The 19,894-nt window shown below is 43.4% G+C and overlaps 1 protein-coding gene across 9 annotated transcripts in view; it reads left to right on the forward strand.

Annotated features, from left to right (window-relative positions):
- Positions 1–11,128: 11,128 nt before the first annotated feature.
- slc52a3 (solute carrier family 52 member 3) overlaps positions 11,129–19,894 on the forward strand; it is a 53,104-nt gene continuing 44,338 nt past the window's right edge. For 4 of the 9 annotated variants that reach the window (XM_059980928.1, XM_059980926.1, XM_059980930.1 and 1 more), the window contains exon 1: positions 15,193–15,331. The gene's annotated coding sequence lies outside the window, so the exon portion shown is untranslated. Of the gene's footprint in view, positions 11,523–11,800; positions 13,993–15,192; positions 15,332–17,136; positions 17,277–19,894 lie in introns of those variants that run through there. The other 5 variants (XR_009514146.1, XM_059980932.1, XM_059980934.1 and 2 more) reach the window with 5 other exon arrangements.

Here is a 19,894-nt window from a genome sequence, read left to right on the forward strand (position 1 = left end):
AAAACATGTTGTAGCGGTGTGCTACACGCAACGCTAAAATAAAGACACTGCAGTCAAAGGTAACTTTATTCGAACTAAACAGCCTTGCTTTAAAGCCTCCCTCAACCCGTCCCCGTGGGCGCGGATGCTCCAAAAGACACGTACTCACAAACCCCCGTAGGCTATCTCCCTTAGCCGGAACGGTGGCTAATTGTGAGCCGGTTCGGATGTGCCAGGAAATGGGGTCTCCACAACGTTTTTAGATTGTACAAGATCACCATAATCTTCAAATTTCGAATTACATTTCAAAAACTAACAAACCACGGGGAGCCGCAGCACAGAGATGAAAGAGTCGCATGTGGCTCCGAAGCTGCGGGTTGCCGACCCCTGGCCTAGCCTAATCACAGGACAATTTACAATGTCCTATCTTTAGACTGTGGGGGGAAACCGGAGCATCTGGAGGAAACATAGTGGTCATGGAGAGAATGTACAAACTCCTAATCACGGGACAATTTACAATGACCAAGGACCCGGAGTAAACCCACATGGTCACGGGGGAGTATGTACAAGCCCCTCACAGGGGGCAGCAGGAATTGAACCCTGGTCGCTGATACTGTAAAGGGTTGTGCTAACCACTACACTTCCGTGCCGCAGTTGCTCTTTTGAGCAGTCAGGAAGAATAAGAAAATGTGGTACTCCTATGCTATTGTTGTGGACATTTAATTGTAATTCTCAATGGGTGGCACAGTAGCAAAGCAGTTAGTGTAATGCTGTTACAGTTACCTGGGCTCAATTCCCTCCAGTGTCTGTAATGGCCTTGTATAATCTCCCTGTGACTGTGTGGGTTTACTGCAGGTGCTCTGGTTTCCACCTACATTCCAACGTGAGGGTGGATAGAATTAGGCAGCACTGGTTCATTGGGCCAGATGGTCCTGTTAACATGCTGCATCTCTAAATAAAAATTAAAAATAAATACATGGATGACAGACTGCCATCTGAAATGAAATGCAATGCTGCATGTTAAAATGACATCATTGTACTTTCGGTGCCTTTTGCAAACTTCTGTCATTTTCAGGTGACTACACTGTGAGCACAATACTTTACAGTATTAGCGAACCGGGTTCAGTTCCTGCTACCCCCTGTGAGGGGTTTTTGTACGTTCTCCCCGTGACTGCGTGGGTTTCCTCTGTGGTCATTGTAAATTGTCCTGTGTTTAGGCGAGGATTAAATCGGGGATTGCTGGACAGCGCAGTTTGAAGGACCGATTCCCTGCTGTAGCTCAATAAATAAATATAAAATCATCTATGGTAGCACACAGAAAATGTTGGAGCAATGCTGAGTTCCTCCAGCAACTGGATTTCCAGTGTTTGGAAAAGTCTCTGGTGTTGCGGGAGGAAAAGTGAGAGCAGGTTTACAGGATTACCTTAGTGAATGTTTGCCTTTAGGATTTGGGATAAGGTGTTTAATCAGATGTAGTTGAAGGACAGTTGATTTCAACAATGGCTGCTTATTGCAAGTGGTCGCAGCAGTGATGATGCAGGATTTATCGCTGAATCGCCTGAAACCTTGCCGAGAGTGGCAAGCGCATTTCCGCAGCGACAGGACACTGCACAGTTAATGTTCTTGTTGCCACAACCAGGTGTAATGTAGTTTTAGTTAAATATGAGCCATCAAGTACCACTCAGCATAGAATACTTTAAAAAGACGAGTGTTGAAATTACCAAGATTTTTATCGATCTGGGAAAGATAAAATTCCACTACAGCAGAGTTAAGCATTGTCAATAATTCAGACTTAACCTGTTTAAGAGTCTTGCCATCTTCAGAAGCTTTCTGATGACTCTGCCATAGTTGGATGCATCAGCAAGGGAGATGAGGCTGAGTACAGGGCTACGGTGAGAAACTTTGTCACATGGTGCGAGCAGAATCATCTGCAGCTTAATGTGAAAAAGACTAAGGAGCTGTTGGTGGACCTGAGGAGGGCTAAGGCATCGGTGACCCCTGTTTCCATCCAAGGGGTCAGAGGGAAATTGGGTTTCATTACAGCCGCACCAACCAAGAATAGTGTAGAAATATAGCAATATAAAACCATAAATAATTAAATAAAAATAAGTTAATCATGCTAAGTGGAAATTAGTCCAGGACCAGCCTATTGGCTCAGGGTGTCTGACCCTCTGAGGGATGAGTTGTAAAGTTTGATGGCCACAGGCAGGAATGACTTCCTATGACACTCAGTGTTACATCTCGGTGGAATGAGTCTCTGGCTGAATGTACTCCTGTGCCTAACCAGAACATTACAGAGTGGATGGGAGATATTGTCCAAGATGGCATGCGACTTGGACAGGATCCTCTTTTCAGACACCACCGTCAGAGTCCAGTGCCACCCCCACAACATCACTGGCCTTACAAATGAGTTTGTTGATTCTGTTGGTGTCTGCTACCCTCAGCCTGCTGCCCCAGCACACAGCAGCAAATATGATAGCACTGGCCACCACAGACTCGTAGAACATCCTCAGCATCGTCCAGCAGATGTTAAAGGACCTTAGTCTCCTCAGGAAATAGAGACGGCTCTGACCCTTCTTGTAGACAGCCTCTGTTCTTTGACCAGTCCAGTTTATTGTCAATTCGTATCCCCAGGTATTTGTAATCCTCCACCATGTCCACACTGACATTTCTTGCAGGCGTACTCAGTAAATCACATAAAACCATCATAGAATCAATGAAAGACCTCACCCAACAGGATGGACAACCAACCAATGTGTAAATGACAACAAACTGTGTAAATATAAAAGAAAAATAATAAATATTGGAAATATGAAGCATCCTTGTAAATGTCCATAGATTGGACATTGTCCAGCGGTTTTGTGCTGACAATGTGGGAACATCTGGAAAAGGAGACTAGTGGATGGCTTCAGTATAGCCAACTCAGAGCTGGAATTCAGTATGTAGAGCTGCAGAAACAGGCCACTCTGCCCAGTATCTATACTAGTCTCTGATACACACAAACTTCCTTTCACACAGAACTTATACTTCTGTCTCTTAGTCTGTCATCTGCATAACTAGCTTCTTCTCAAATGGTGTCTTCATTTCAGTGGCACTTGTAGCAAACCCAATATTCCTATGTTAAATAAATTCCTCCAGCTGGATTAATTCTTCATTCTGATCTTGTTTTGGTTTCCTTTTCCCACAATCAAAACATCCACATCTACTGAATTATGGCCCTTCAGCATATTAGATGCTTTTTACTGGCTGGTTGCCACGGTAACATAGCGGTTAGTACAACGTTACTACAGTTCAGGGTGTCTCTGAGTTTGGAGTTCAATTCCAGCATTCCCTTTAAAAAGTTTGTACGTCCTCCCGGTGAATCTATAGGTTTCCTCTGGGTGTTCCCATTTCCTCTCAGTCCAAAGACCTACCGGTTAGTAGATTAATTGGTCATTGTAAACTGCCTTGTGATTAGGCTAGGGTCAAGTAGGTGGGTTGCTGGGCAGCAGAGCTCGTTGGGCTGGAAGGGCTGCATCTCTAAATAAAATAAATAAATTAGCGTTGATTGGTTTTGCTACAAGTGCCACTGAAATGGAGATGCCATTTAAGGAAAAACCTAGTTGTGTAGGCGAGAGAATAAGCAATAGAAGGATACGTTATGCATGAAAGGTTTGTGTGTATCGGTGGCTAGTATAGACAAGTTGGGCTGAGCAGCCTGTTCTGTGGATATTCTATTAAACAGTTGTTTTTTAGAAAAGGAATTCTACTCTTAATTAATAATTGTAGCCTGTCTGCTCTGACATCACCCCCCGAATCTATGTTGCGTCTTCCCTGTTCATTTTCTATCACAACTAGAACTTCTGCATGCACCCAAAATTTGGTCTGAACAAACGTCAGTGAAAGTTTTGCAGCAAACAACTTATTAACGTGTTTCTTCTCTCTGCCTCAGCATCCTCCCACTATCACAACAGCAAACAACTTTCATCTTTCATGCCTTATGCAATACTGTGATAAAGAGCATATATTCACCAGTTTTCAAAGTTCACAAAGATTTTGCAATCATGATTTGGACCATAGTTATGTAACGATTGACTGTAGCTGTGATACTGGGGCAAGGTCATCTGCTGTTCAGCAATCTGATCAGGTCTGCACCAAAACGTGAGCAAGTATCTGTCAATTGCTCACTGCTCAATATGAGTATTTAGTCTGGAGAATTTTATATCTGGCAGCACTAACTTATGTTCATTCCAACTGTCGGCACAGCAAGTAGTGTAGTTAGCATCTCAGTACCTTAAGCATTCTCTCAGCAAATACATTCTTGAGTAACATGTACAAAATGCTGGAGGAGCTGCCAGAAGGTCAGGCAGCATCTACGGAGCGGAATAAATGGTTGATGTTTCAGGCCGAGACCCTTCGCCAGGACCTATTCTTGTGTATTGCTCCAGTTTCCTTACACATGCCAAAAACTCGTTGGTCAGTAGTTTCTTAAGGGAAACTGAAAGAAGATGTGCTGGCATTGTAGAGGGTCCAGAGGAGTTCACAAGAATGATTCTGGAAATATAACATAGAATAGTACAGTACATTACAGGCCTTTTGGCCCACAATGCTGTGCCAACCCTCAAACCCTGCCTCCCATATAACCCCCCACCTTAAATTCCTCCATATACCTGTCTAGTAGTCTCTTAAACTTCACTAGTGTATCTGCCTCCACCACTGACTCAGGCAGTGCATTCCACGCACCAACCACTCTCTGAGTGAAAAACCTTCCTCTAATATCCCCCTTGAACTTCCCTCCCCTCACCTTAAAGCCATGTCCTCTTGTACTGAGCAGTGGTGCCCTGGGGAAGAGGTACTGGCTATCCACTCCATCTATTCCTCTTAATATCTTGTACACCTCTATCATGTCTCCTCTCATCCTCCTCTCCAAAGAGCAAACCCTAGCTCCCTTAATCTCTGATCATAATCCATACTCTCTAAACCAGACAGCATCCTGGTAAATCTCCTCTGTACCCTTTCTAATGCTTCCACATCCTTCCTATACTGAGGCGACTAGAACTGGACACAGTACTCCAAGTGTGGCCTAACTAGAGTTTTATAGAGCTGCATCATTACATTGTGTCTCTTAAACTCTATCCCTCGATTTATGAAAGCTAACACCCCATAAGCTTTCTTAACTACCCTATCTACCTGTGAGGCAACTTTCAGGGATCTGGGGACATGTACCCCCAGATCCCTCTGCCCCTCTTCACTACCAAGTATCCTGCCATTTACTTTGTACTCTGCCTTGGAATTTGTCCTTCCAAAGTGTACCACCTCACACTTCACACCTCACAAATGACAGGGTTAATGTATCAGGAGATTTTGGTGGCTCTAGGCCTGTACTCACTGGAGTTTGGAAGAAAGTGGGGGGGGATCTTATTAAAACCTAATGAATATTGAAAGGCCTACCTAGAGTGGAATTGGAGAGGATATTTCCTATGGCGTGGGAGTCGAGGGTGAATGGGCACAGCCTCAGACTAAAGGACGTCCCTTTAGAACAAAGATTTCTTTAGCCAGTGGTGAATCGGCGGAATTCATTGCCACAGCCAGCCAAGGATGCCAAGTCATTGAGTGTATTTAAAGTGGAGGTTGATAGGCTCTTGATTAGTCAAAGGTTACAGGGAGAAGGCAGGGGAATGGGTTTGAGAGAAATAATGAATCAGCCAAGATGGAATTGCAGAGCAGACTTGATGGGCTGAATGGCCTGGTCTGCTCCTACGTCTTGTTGCCTTATTTTTTTGGACATGTTAGATAATTCCAAGTCTTGAATATTTGAGCCAGTAGTCTGCTATAACTCAAAGAAAGGCTGCTAATTGTGAGTAGACCCCTTCAATTTTGTAATATACTTTATCTTTGGGTTTGAGATTTTCCACTGATTGTCAGAGATAAAGATAGAAGAAAACAGGGTGGGATCAGGCCAAATTGAAAAGGTCAGCGTGTCAGGGCCGGAGGTGAGGGATGGGCCAGTTTAGCTCATTGTTCCGCGATGTTCACTGGGCCCTGCGCAGAACTGAGGCTGTGGCCAGTTCTGTCTTCATATCCGTGAACAGACTCGCTTTCATAAACTTTAGTTCTCAATGCTATTCGCTTACTTCTACTGTTCGCACGATTTGTTTTGTGTTTTTTCCCTCTGCACATTGGGTGTTTCTGTCCTGACGAAGGGTCTCGGCCCAAAACGTTGACAGCGCTTCTCCCTATAGATGCTGCCTGGCCTGCTGCGTTCCACTAGCATTTTGTGTGTGTTGTTGGGTGTTTAATGGTCCTTTTTTAAATGGGTTCTATTGAGTTCCTTTGTTTTGTGGCTGCCTGTAAGGAGACAAATCTTGGTTGTATAAAGTATTGAAAACATGAGAACATCAGCAGATGCTGGAAATCCAAAGCAACACACACAAAATGCTGGAGGGAGGGGAGAAGTCGGAGTAAGAAGGTGGAGGGAGGAGGGGAGGAGGAAGTATAAGGTTGTGGGTGATAGGTGAACCGGGGGGGGCGGGGTAGAGAGTAAAGTTGCAGACACCAGTCAGTTTGGATTGGCAACAACATCTCCACAGGTGAACCACAAGGCTGTGTGCTTAGCCCCCTGCTCTACTCACTTTATACTTATGAATGTGTGCCAGGCAGTCACGCGTTTGCTGACAACACCACTGTCACTGGCCAAATCAAAGTTGGTGATAAGTCAGCGTATCGGAGGGAGATCTGGCTGAATGATGCCACAATAACAACTACTTAATGTCAGCAAGACCAAGGAGATGATTATTGACTACAGGAGGAGGAACCTGGAGGTCCATGAGCCAGTCCTCATCAGGTGATCAGAGGTGGCGAGGAGCAGCTACGTTAAATTCCTTGGTGTTAATATTTAAGAGGATCTGCCCTGGGTCTAGCTCATTAGTGCTATTACTAAGAAAGCATAGCAGCTCCTCTACTTTCTTGGTTTGCAAAGATATAACATGTCATCTGAAACTCTGACAAACTTCTATAAGTGTGTGGTGGTGATTATGTTGATTGGCTACATCACGGCCTGGGTATGGAAATACCAATGCCCTTGAACGGAAGAGCCTCCAAAGGGAAATGGCTACAGCTCAGTCCATCTCAGGTAAAACCCTCCCCACCACAATTACATGGAGCACTGTCGCAGGATAGCAGCTTCCATCAGGACCTCCCCCCAACCAACATCCAGCCTCTCTTCTCACCGCTGCCATCAGGAATGCAGAACAGGCCTATCTCAGGCTACATCCACACTACGCAGGATACATCTGTAACCTAAGCTTTTTCTCTTCGTTTTTACCCTCCGTCCACACTAAAACGGCGTTTTTGTCCCCAGAAACTGGAGATTTTCAGAAACACTTTCCAGGGTGTATATTTTTGAAAACGTTGCTCGGGCAGATCAGTGTGGACGGGGTAACCGGAGACTTTTGAAAACGCTGTCAGACGGCAGTGCGCCATTTCATTGTTTTCTTGAACGCAACCTAACAATTTCAGAACAGACGGCAATGAAACTGACGCCAGAAGAGTTAGAAATGTACTCACCAAATACTTTGACCCATAACTTACTGAATAAATAAGTATACTGCACTCACTTTGCCCTGTTTTCTGTCCTTGCTCGTATGAAGGTGGTTTACCTATTTATGCAAGTACTTCTCTGACAATAGATACCTAATGTCACATTATATGGAAATACAAGATAACACTGATGCAGAATGTTTTATACATTTAACAAGGTGCTTTATTAATGCAACAGAGTCAGTTTTTCAACGATCGTCGTCAGCCGGGTCAATCTGTCCCTGTCGGTTGCCTCCATATGCTCCAGTATTTGTTTTTTTTTAGTTTTAAGTCCTCCTGCGTGGGAGTCAACAGCTGTCCGTCGTTTTAAGTTTTTCTAGTCTGTAACTACACAAACGCGCACTTTTACAGCGAGATTCGACACCAAACATGTCACTTGTTTTCGGTAGATGTGTCCTGCGCATGCGCAGGAGGAGGAGATTCGCCGAAATCTCCTTTTCAATGTGGACAGAGATATTTTCAAAAATGCATAGTGTGGACGCCTATCGTTTTTACGCGAAACCGGCGTTTTCAAAATTATCCGGTCTAGTGTGGGCGTAGCCTCAGAACCCACATGCACCACCAGATTCAGAAACAGTTACTACCCTCAACCATCAGGCTCTTGACCCAGAGGGGATAACTTCACTCACCTCGTCACTGAACTGTTCCCACAACCTATGGACTCACTTTCAAAGACTCTTTATCTTATGTTCTCGATATTTATCAGCATTATTTTGTTTGTTCTTTTCTTTTTGTTTTTGCTTAATTTGTTGTTTTCTGCACGTTGGTTGCTTGTCTGTCCTGTTGGGTGTGGTCTTTCATTAATCCTATTGTGTTTCTTGGATTTACTGTGAGTGTCTGCAAGAAACGAATCTCAGAGTTGTGTATGGTGATATATGTGTACTTATATAATAAATTTCTTTTGAACTTTGAAGTTTTGTGTGTTTGAAGTTTGTTTAATAAAGACATTCTTTTACAGCCTGGGAGCACTTCCTGCCTCGAAATGTGTGTTTGTTTAAAGATTATCTTCCATCAGTTGATTTGGTAAAACTCCAATAATCCAGCATACTGGTCATGTCAGACTAAGATTTTACAGACTATTTAATGCTGTTCATATTTGGGGTTTCCTTCAGGTGCTCCGCTTTCTTCCCACTTTCCAATGACATACAAGTTAGCAGGTTAATTGGGCAGTGCGGGCTTGTTGGTTTGGAAGGGCCTGTTACCGTTCTGTATCTCTAAACAAAAAGTGTTAATAATTGTTATTAATATCACAAGTTTAGAACACAGTGCATTACAGCACAGTATTGCATTGAACTGTTGCTGCTAAGTTAACAAATTTCATGTCACATGCTGGTGATAATAAACCTGATTCTGATCGTGATGTTGTACCAGCCTTTTAACCTACTCCAAGATCAATCTAACCTTTCCCTCCTATATAATACTCCATTTTTCTACCATTCACGTGCCTATCTAATAGTCTGTTACATGCCCCGACTGTATCTGCTTCTACCACCACCCCTGGCAGGGCATTCCACGCACCCACCTTCTCAGTGTAAACTAAACTTCACTCTGACATCATCCCATCTATGCTTTCCTCCAATCATACTACAATTATGCCCCCTAGTGTTAGCCATTTCCACCCTGGCAAGAAGTCTCTGGCTATCCACTCTCACTATGCCTCATCATCGTGTATACCTCAATCATGTCACTTCTCTTCCTCCTTCGCTCCAAGGGGAAAAGCCTTAGCTCACTGTAGTGGGCAATTTGAACCAAAACAAATTGCCACTGCTGGCAACCCCCATAATCAATACGGCACTAAGTTCAAAGTACATTTATTATCGAAGCATGTCTACATTATACAACCCCGAGATAAGTATCCTAACAGGCAGCCACAAAACAAAGTAACCCAAAAGAACAAACACGAGGAAATCTGCAGATGCTGGAAATTCAAACAATACACACAAAATGCTGGTGGAACGCAGCAGGCCAGGCAGCATCTATAGGGAGAAGTGATGTCGACGTTTTGGGCTGAGACCCTTCGTCGGGACTAACTGAAAGGAAAGATAGTAAGAGATTTTAAAGTAGTGGGGGGAGGGGGAAATGCGAAATGATAGGAGAAGACTGGAGGGGGTGGGATGAAGCTAAGAGCTGGAAAGGTGATTGGCGAAAGTGATACAGAGCTGGAGAAGGGAAAGGATCATGGGACGGGAGGCCTAGTGAGAAACAAAGGGGGAGGGGAGCACCAGAGGGAGATGGAGAACAGGCAGAGTGATGGGCAGAGAGAGAGAGAAAAAAAAACAACCAAATATGTCAGGGATGGGGTAAGGAGGGGCATTAACGGAAGTTAGAGAAGTCAATGTCCATGCCATCAGGTTGGAGGTTACCCAGCCGGTATATAAGGTGTTGTTCCTCCAACCTGAGTTTGGATTATAAAGTGTTGTTCCTCCAACCCAAAAGAAGCCAGATTAAAAATAAAACCATCAAACACCCAATGTGCTGAGAAAAAAAGCACATCTTGCAAACAGTAAAACCGTTGTGAACTGAAGTCTGCAAAGAGAGTCCCACCAATCAACACGGAATGCAAAGCGGATAGAGAACAGATGCATGGCTCCTACACTCACTTTCATTAATTTCTTTTGGATATTATACTATAGATAATAATAGATTATTCAGTGAAACTGGTAAATTTGAAGGGAGTGCAGGAATGTAGGCACTGGTAAGTTTCAGATTTCTAGGGCAGGAGTGCTCACTCTCAGAAGCCCTAGTCTTGTAAAATAACCAAATGCCACATTTTTCTTGATTTATCCTAGCTGCGTGTCTGGGCCGCTCCCTGGCCTTGGGGTTAATGGAAGATGTCAGCTGTCAGGGGGAGTATGTGTTACGTAATAGTTGCATTCCCGTGTACTGCCCGTACACTGATTTCTCTGTAAGCAACACACACAATGCTGGAGCAACTCAGCAGGTCAGGCAGCGCCAAATAGATAATAATAATAATAATAATAATAATAATCCAGATAGATAATCGACATTTAGTGCCGAGGCCCTTTTTCAAGACTGAGAAGGAAAGGGGAAGATGCCCAGGATAAAAGATGGTGGGAGGGGAAGGAGGATAGCTGGAAAAGGATAGGTGGGAAAGGGCAAGGGCTGGAGAAGAAAGAATCTGATAGGAGAGGTAACTTCTATAGCTTCTCTATAAGATAGAAACATCTGTCATTTCTATCTGCTCACGTTGATTCACTCTACGTACACTTGCCTTAATGCTTTCATCACCCTAACACTACCCATAATAAACTTTATGGAGTAAGCATTAGCCTACATGGTCGGCACAACATGGTGGGCCTCAAATGTGCTGTTGATTTCTCTATTCTATAAATACTGTGACAAGTCCTTAATGAATATGTTATTATTCACTTCAACTCTGAACTGATTCCACAACCCATGGACTCACTTTCAAGAGGAAAAAATGTGCAGTTGTACAGTAAGAGCAATCAAACTCCTGTCATCTGATGGCGAACATTGAGGTATTAATGAACATAACAGAGTACTAAAGCACATAAGCAGTCCCTTCGGCCCATCCAGTCCATGCTGAAATATTATTCTGCCTAGCATCACTTGCACCTGGACCACAGCCCTATCCAACCCTTCAAGTAGCCCAGATAATCTGCCAATCCCAGAACCATCAATATCCTAAATCATCCGAATTATTAGTGTTTTATTATAATTGTGCTGTCTTTACGACAGTTATTGTTTATAATATTTTCGCTTAGTAATTCATTCAATAGTATTTTCTAGTTAGAATTAGAAGTGTTTAAAGTATATTCATTGCATGTAAAATATATCGGAATGCGATGACGTCACATCCGGTTTCGCCGCGTCTTGTGGGAAAACACCGGTTTGAAATTAGCGCGAGGGTGGGGGCTTTCCACGAGGCTCACCTGAGCACAAGCAGTTTTGCAGGCATGAGAAATCACAGTGAGAGCAACGCTGTAAGTTAATAGATAATCGATATATTGAACTAAGATGTTAATGCTGATCCTGTTAGAGGTAACGTCGGTAGATAATGTTTATGCTTTCGTTAGTTAAAGAGTCGCGGATAGTTTGCATGGAAGTGTATTTAAAGTAGTCAATGGAGCAGGTAAACTCTCCCTGTATACTGCACCTTAGTGTAATGTAGTTATAGTCACCTTTGCAAGTATTTACACTTGAAATGTGATATTAAGGAAGGAACAAATACTGTATCAATCTTGTATTGTTTTATCAACAGTTTTCACCATATGTTAATGTGAAGAGTGAACAGTAAATGGTTAATCTTACTGCGATCTGGTTCTTATTAACTGTGGTTTATCCGGACGTTAAATTCGGCGTTTCGTTACACCCGAAGGAGAACGTGACAGTGAAAAAGCGGCATTATCAGGTGTTTCAAGTGCTGCAATGTCAGCTCAATCCAGCATCAAGTCGACGCCGCCCAGCGACAAGGGCAGTAAACCGACATCAAGTAAGCCCACCCGGGCGTTATCAGGTGTTCCAAGTGCTGCAATGTCAGCTCGATCCGGGATCAAGTCGATGGCGCCCAGCGACAAGGGCAGTAGAACGACATCAAGTAAGTCCGCACAGGCAAGAGCCAAGGCAGAAGCCGCCAAGGTGCGACTGCATTACGCCAGACAAGAAGCAGTTTTGAAAATGAAACTGGCCACCAGAGAAGCCGAAATCCAGAAAGAAGAGGCTGCCAGAGAAGCCGAAATCCAGAAAGAAAGGGCCGCCAGACAAAGAGAAGAGGCTGCCAGAGAAGCCGAAATCCAGAAAGAAAGGGCCGCCAGAGAAGCCGAAATCCAGAAAGAAAGGGCCGCCCGAGAAGCCGAAATCCAGTTGGAAATGGCAAAAATATCGACAGAGTTGCAAGTGCTGCAGCTAGAAAGAGAAGAAGCTGCTGCCATGGCGGAAGCAAAGTACATAGAAGAAGCTGAAGGGTCGCGTGATCTGACCGCAGCAAGATCTACTTTAGAAAGGACCAGACTGGAACGCACAAGCGACTATGTACAATCTCAAATAGACAGGCAGGCTCGTCTCCCCTCTCCATACGTATTCGATAACTTCCCCAGCTACGAGGAACCTCAGAGAGTCACGATTGCATCACATCCATACGAGGAAGGAAATTTACCCTCACGGCTCCGTGATGAAGTCAAGAATGAAAGAACCGACAACGCTCCTTCACCCCCACAACAGGACGGCGGGGAGGGAGAGGTTCACTCCAGGACAACAATTGTCAGCTCGAACTGTACAGAAGTTTGCGGTCAAACTCAGTCAAGCCGTTCTTGTTCCGAGATCTGCCTCACTGAGGTGTACCCTAAAGAAGCACAACAAGACATTACCAAGCGTAAAGTAACCGACGAGACGCTAGGTCAGTCAGTTTTCGTTCAAACCGAGGACGGAAACAAACTTGCACAATCAGCTCAAGATACCATTTCTTTAAAACCCAAAGACACCAAGGTCTTCAGAGATGAAGCAAATAATGGGGTTGCCCCATTGCCTATCAGAGAACCATGCCAGCGCTCACCAGATAACAAAGAGCAGGCAGTCAAACGGTTCACGTCCTTACGGAAAACCCGGAAAAGGAAACCTGAGATGCAGCAACGCACCCGATTGGCCCACGAGGTACTGTGCACCCTAATGGCAGAGGTCACAGCCATTATAAACGCACAATCATTCCTACCTGTGTCTTCTGACCCAGAAAACCCCTTTATACTTTCGCCATCAACGCTCCTTACGCAGAAGGCAGGAGCACCTCCTCCACCAGGAGACTTCTCAGACAAGGATTTGTACACAAAGCAATGGAGACAAGTCCAGGCTCTGGCAAATCAGTTCTGGCCTCGCTGGAGACAAAAATATCTACCTTTGTTGCAACAGAGACAAAAGTGGACAGAACCCCGAAGGAATCTTCAAGTTGAAGACTTAGTCCTGCTCAGGGACAAGCAAGTCGCTCGCAACAGCTGGCCAACGGCCAGAATCACTGTTACATTCCCTAGCGGGGATGGACATGTCAGGAAGATCGAATTGAAGACTACCGACCAAGGCGATGTGAAAATTTACCAAGGGCCGGTTACAGAAGTTATTCTACTTCTACCCAATGACTGATTAAGAGACTAAGTTTTGTACTCTGCTCATTGTGACCTTACGAAGGTCAAGCGGGGAGTGTGCTGTCTTTACGACAGTTATTTAGTTTATAATATTTTCGCTTAGTAATTCATTCAATAGTATTTTCTAGTTAGAATTAGAAGTGTTTAAAGTATATTCATTGCATGTAAAATATATCGGCATGCGATGACGTCACATCCGGTTTCGCCGCGTCTTGTGGGAAAACACCGGTTTGAAATTAGCGCGAGGGTGGGGGCTTTCCACGAGGCTCACCTGAGCAGAAGCAGTTTTGCAGGCATGAGAAATCACAGTGAGAGCAACGCTGTAAGTTAATAGATAATCGATATATTGAACTAAGATGTTAATGCTGATCCTGTTAGAGGTAACGACGGTAGATAATGTTTATGCTTTCGTTAGTTAAAGAGTCGCGGATAGTTTGCATGGAAGTGTATTTAAAGTAGTCAATGGAGCAGGTAAACTCTCCCTGTATACTGCACCTTAGTGTAATGTAGTTATAGTCACCTTTGCAAGTATTTACACTTGAAATGTGATATTAAGGAAGGAACAAATACTGTATCAATCTTGTATTGTTTTATCAACAGTTTTCACCATATGTTAATGTGAAGAGTGAACAGTAAATGGTTAATCTTACTGCGATCTGGTTCTTATTAACTGTGGTTTATCCGGACGTTAAATTCGGCGTTTCGTTACACCCGAAGGAGAACGTGACAATAATAATGTAAAGATTATTTGTCACGTGTACAACGAAATGTGTTATTTTGAGTCAATGGCCAACATAGTCAGAAGATGTGCAGGGGCAGCCCGCAATTGTTGCTGTATTTATGTTTTTATGTTTAGTATACATAAACATAATTTTTATTTTAGTAATTCTTTAAGTTGAATAAAATTAATTGTTTTGTAAATATTTAGTGAAATTAAATAATTTTATATTTATTGTAATAATGCGTTCTACTTGCGGCCTAAATAATTGCACGTCCTCTCTTTGAGCAGTAGAGGGAGCTACTGATCAACAGTGAACTGGGCGAATTCTACAGGATACTGACAAGTGTTAAAAGTTATTGAATCTCAGTTATCCGATAATTCAAAAACGTTTAAAGCACTAAATCCTAAACTACCTATGTCATTTAAAATATCAAATGGTTAGCTGGACTCCAGCTTTTTAGGCAGAAGTCTGGTGCTTGAACCATGAAGTCGGAACTTCATTGTCGGGGTTTGCACGTTAAACCCTCGGGAGTTTTTGCTGTTCTACCGAAGTTCAAAGTTCAAAGTAAATTTACTGTTAAAGTACATTTATGTCACCATGTGCAACCTTGGGATTCATTCACACTTCACAAGCAATTAATTCACAATTGTTTCAAATAAAACAGTTTGATTTATAGTGTGTGCAAATAGGAGATGAAGACAAAGGCATTTCTGTTCATAAAACACACCTTATTCAGATCAGAGCGGGACTGGCTGTAGGAGGAAGACCAAAGTGCAACATACTGGGGGTGGGGGGTGGGAGAGTGTTGTACAAGGCAGAGTTCGGAGCTGAGCTTTGGAGATATGCCCTTGAGTACGGGAACAGAATAGGTTGGGAGCTCGATCACAACTTACTCTGAGCTACGGGCGCAGGAATTTTAATGCTGACTTCTTTTTGCAGGTAGGAAACTCTGATAACTTATCTACAATGGAAATCTGCGCCTGTTAGTGGCCATTGTTCAGAGTACTGGTTTATGCCGGTTCGTAACCGTGGATGAAGAGGGGAAATAATTTTAAATTTCATTAGGTTTGCCATTTTTCACGCACGTTGTCCTTGGAACCTGGAAACTGTGTGTGTCAGAGACTTTTCAGTAATGCAAAAAATCTTGCACTTACATAGTGAATGAAAGACAGTAAAATGTCCCCAGGCATAATATGAAACTGGGACGCCTTGGGAGATGTCAGGACAGGTAGTGGGCTTTAAAGGGAATATTGAAGGAGGTGGGTGGCGAGGTCTTTACCGGAGAATGTGTAAGGGACCCCTTCCCTTCGCAGGCACCCAGATCATCTTTGGGTAAGGTGAAGCACCTGCCTAGCAACTCCCCTGATCAGTGTCACATGAAATACTTATGCACTTAGAGTATTGTGTTCAATTCTGGTCACCTCATTATAGGAAGGATGTGGAAGCTATGGAGAGGGTGCAGAGGAGATTTACCAGGATGTTGCCTGGTTTGGAGAACAAGTCATATGAAGCAAGGTTAGCAGAGCTGGGACTTTTCTCTTTGGAGTGTAGAAGAATGAGAGGGGACTGATAGAGGTCTACAAGATTATGAGAGGCATAGATAGGGTGGATAGTCATTACCTGTTTCCCAGGGCACCAGAGGGCATATGTCCAAAATTAAGGGAGGGAAGTTTAGGGGAGACATCAGAGGGTTGTGAGTGCCTGGAATGACTTGCCAGGGATGGTGGTGGAGGCTAAAACATTAGGGGTATTTAAGATCCTCTTGGACAGGCACATGGATGAAAGAAAAATGGAGTGTTATGGGGTAGTGTGGGTTTAGACAATTCAATAGACCATAGGTGCAGAAGTAGACCATTCGGCCCCTCGAGTCTGCAGTATTTTTTTAAGGATTATATGGGTCGGCTCAACATGGAGGGCTGAAGAGCCTGTACTGTGCTGTAGTGTTCTATGGTTCTATGGAGCAGGTGGTGGATGGTCGTATGAGCAGCTGATGTATATCACAAGTCCTGGTTATGCGACTACTGACACCAGGCAGACAATCTCTGAAGTGTATTGATAATGGCCAGGGTCACCCATCTTGTAAAGACACTGCCCAGAAGAAAGCAATGGCAAACCACTTCTGTAGAAAAATTTGCCAAGAACAATCATAGTCACGGAAAGACCATGATCACCCACATCACACAGCACAGCACATAATGAATGAATGAAAGGATAAATTAATTGAAGGAGGAATGAAATAAAGAGATGCTGGGGGATATGTGGCGGATGCTGGAGAGTTTATCTTGCAATTAAAATCTCTGCAGTAAAATGAAGGGATCCGGGTCTTGTGTGACTGCATTGCTTCCTAATTAACAGAAAGTACAATGCAGCATCAGCTCTGTTTGCTCACCCCCCAGTATATTTGTAAACACAAGAGGTTTGGCAGATGCTGCAAATCCAGAGTAACACATACAGAATGCTGGAGGAACACAGCAGGTCAGACAGCGTCCATGGAGAGAAAAACCAGTCAACTTTTCAGGCTGAGAGCCTTCATCAGGACCTGGTGTCCCGATGAATGGTCTCAGCCTAAATCTATTACTTCTTAAGGCCTTCAACCCTTCTGGAGCACAGGCCACCATTAGCAGTTTGCCAGGGTCCTCTGTCCTGGGCCTGTCTTTCATGTTGCCCATTTTCTTGCTGTATCCTTCCTCTCTCCCAGGGTTGAGATGTTTGGAGCCTCTGGTGGAGTTTCTGTCGCTCTGGGCTTATGGGATGGGGTTGCTAGCCCCATGACCAACCTTCCTCCTTTTGTGGTGTATGGTGGACTGATGTTTCATTGCTCTCCATTGATGCTGCCTGTCCTGCTGAGTTCTTCCAGCATTTTGTGTGTAGCACACTTGCTGAGGTAACTTTTTACTTACATAAAAAGTTTACGTTTTTAAAAAGTGTGGAATTGAATGCAAAATTCTATCTTCCCAGAACATACTGGTGCAGTTCTACACAGTTATCACAGAGAGCTTCCTCACATCAGCCATTACTGCCTGGTTTGGTGCAGGATCCTCACACAATATCTGAAAATTACAGCAAACTGTCAGATCAACAGAAAAGATTTGCAGTCTACCATCGCTACAGGACATGTATGTGTCCAGGATAAAGAAATGGACATGAAAACCCAATGTAGACACTACCCACTCAGCAAACTGCCTTTTCCTAAATCTCCCTTTTGGAAAGTGTTGTAGGGCTATTAAAACAAAAGCTTCACCCCACCTCAAAAGTTTCTTCCCTGTCACTGCAGTGCACCGTAGACACTCTAAACCACTTTTTATAATACTGACGTAACACACATAAAATGCTGAAGGAGCTCAGCAGGTCAGGCAGCATCTATGGAGAGGATTAAAGAGTCGATGTTTCGGGTAAAGAACCTTCATCAGGGCTGAAATGTTGACTCTTTGTTCCTTTCTATAAATGCAGCCTGGTCTGCTGAGTTCCTCCAGCCTTTTCATATTGCCTCCAGGTGTAGCCCATTTTCTTGAGATTCATCCACCTTGAGATTCATTTTCTTTCGGGCATACTCAAAAAACAAAATCGATTCAATGAAAGGCCCCACCAACAAGTGTGAAAAAGACAACAAACTACAAATAGAAAAAGCAGGAAACCATATAACCATATAACAATTACAGCATGGAAACAGGCCATCTCAGCCCTTCTAGTCCTTGCCGAATGCTTACTCTCGCTTAGTCCCACTGACCTGCACTCAGCCCATAACCCTCCATTCCCTTCCTGTCCATATACCTTTCCAATTTTACTTTAAATGACATTATCAAACCTGCCTCTACCACTTCTACTGGAAGTTCGTTCCACACAGCTGCCACTGTCTGAGTAAAGAAATTCCCCCTCTAATTACCCTTAAACTTTTGCCCCCTAACTCTCAACTCATGTCCTCTTGTTTGAATCTCCCCTACTCTCAGTGGAAAAAGCCTATCCATGTCTACTCTGTCTATTCCCCTCATAATTTTAAATACCCCTATCAAGTCCCCCCTCAACCTTCTACGCTCCAAAGAATAAAGACCTAACTTGTTCAACCTTTCCCTGTAACTTAGGTGCTGAAACCCAGGTACCATTCTACGAAATTTTCTCTATTTTGTTGACATCTTTCCTATAATTGGGTGACCAGAAATGTACACAATACTCCAAATTCAGCCTTACCAATGCCTTGTACAATTTTAACATTACATCCCAACTCCTATACTCAATGCTCTGATTTATAAAGGCCAACATACCAAAAGCTTTCTTCACCACCCTATCCACATGAGATTCCACCTTCAGGGAACTATGCACCATTATTCCTAGATGACTCTGTTCTACTGCATTCTTCAATGCCCTACCATTTACCATGTATATCCTATTTTGATTATTCCTACCAAAATGTAGCGCCTCACACTTATCAGCATTAAACTCCATCTGCCGTCGTTCAGCCCACTCTTCTAACTGGCCTAAATCTCTCTGCAAGCTTTGAAAACCTACTTCATTATCCACAATGCCACCTACCTTAGTATCATCTGCATACTTACTAATCCAATTTACCACCCCATTATCCAGATCATTAATGTATATGACAAACAACATTGGACCCAGTACAGATCCCTGAGGCACACCACCAGTCTCCAGCCTCCAACCTGACAAACAGTTATCCACCACTACTCTCTTGCATCTCCCATCCAGCCACTGTTGAATCCATTTTACTACTTCAATATTAATACATAACGATTGAACCTTCCTAAATAACCTTCTGTGTGGAACCTTGTCAAAGGCCTTACTGAAGTCCATATAGACAACATCCACTGCTTTACCCTCGTCAACTTTCCTCGTAACCTGTTCAAAAAATTCAATAAGATTTGTCAAACATGACCTTCCACACACAAATCCATGTTGACTGTTCCTAATCAGACCCTGTCTATCCAGATAATTATATATACCATCTCTAAGAATACTTTCCATTAATTTACCCACCACTGATGTCAAACTGACAGACCTATAACTGCTAGGTTTACTCTTAGAACCCTTTTTAAACAATGGAACCACATGAGCAATACACCAATCCTCTGGCACAATCCCCGTCTCTAATGACATTTGAAATATTTCTGTCAGAGCCCCTGCTATTTCTACACTAACTTCCCTCAAGGTCCTAGGGAATATCCTGTCAGGACTCAGAGATTTATCTACTTTTATATTCCATAAAAGCACCAGTACTTTCTCCTCTTTAATTGTCATAGTTTCCATAACTTCCCTGCTTGTTTCCCTTGCCTTACACAATTCAATATCCTTCTCCTTCGTGAATACCGAAGAAAAGAAATTGTTCAAAATCTCCCCCATCTCTTTCGGCTCCACACATAGCTGTCCACTCTGATTCTCTAAGGGACCAATTTTATCCCTCACTATCCTTTTGCTATTAATATAACTGTAGAAACCCTTTGGATTTATTTTCACCTTACTTGCCAAAGCAACCTCATATCTTCTTTTAGC

This window comes from Hypanus sabinus, chromosome 9 (genome assembly GCF_030144855.1).
Source record: "Hypanus sabinus isolate sHypSab1 chromosome 9, sHypSab1.hap1, whole genome shotgun sequence".
Classification (NCBI taxonomy): Eukaryota; Metazoa; Chordata; class Chondrichthyes; order Myliobatiformes; family Dasyatidae; genus Hypanus; species Hypanus sabinus.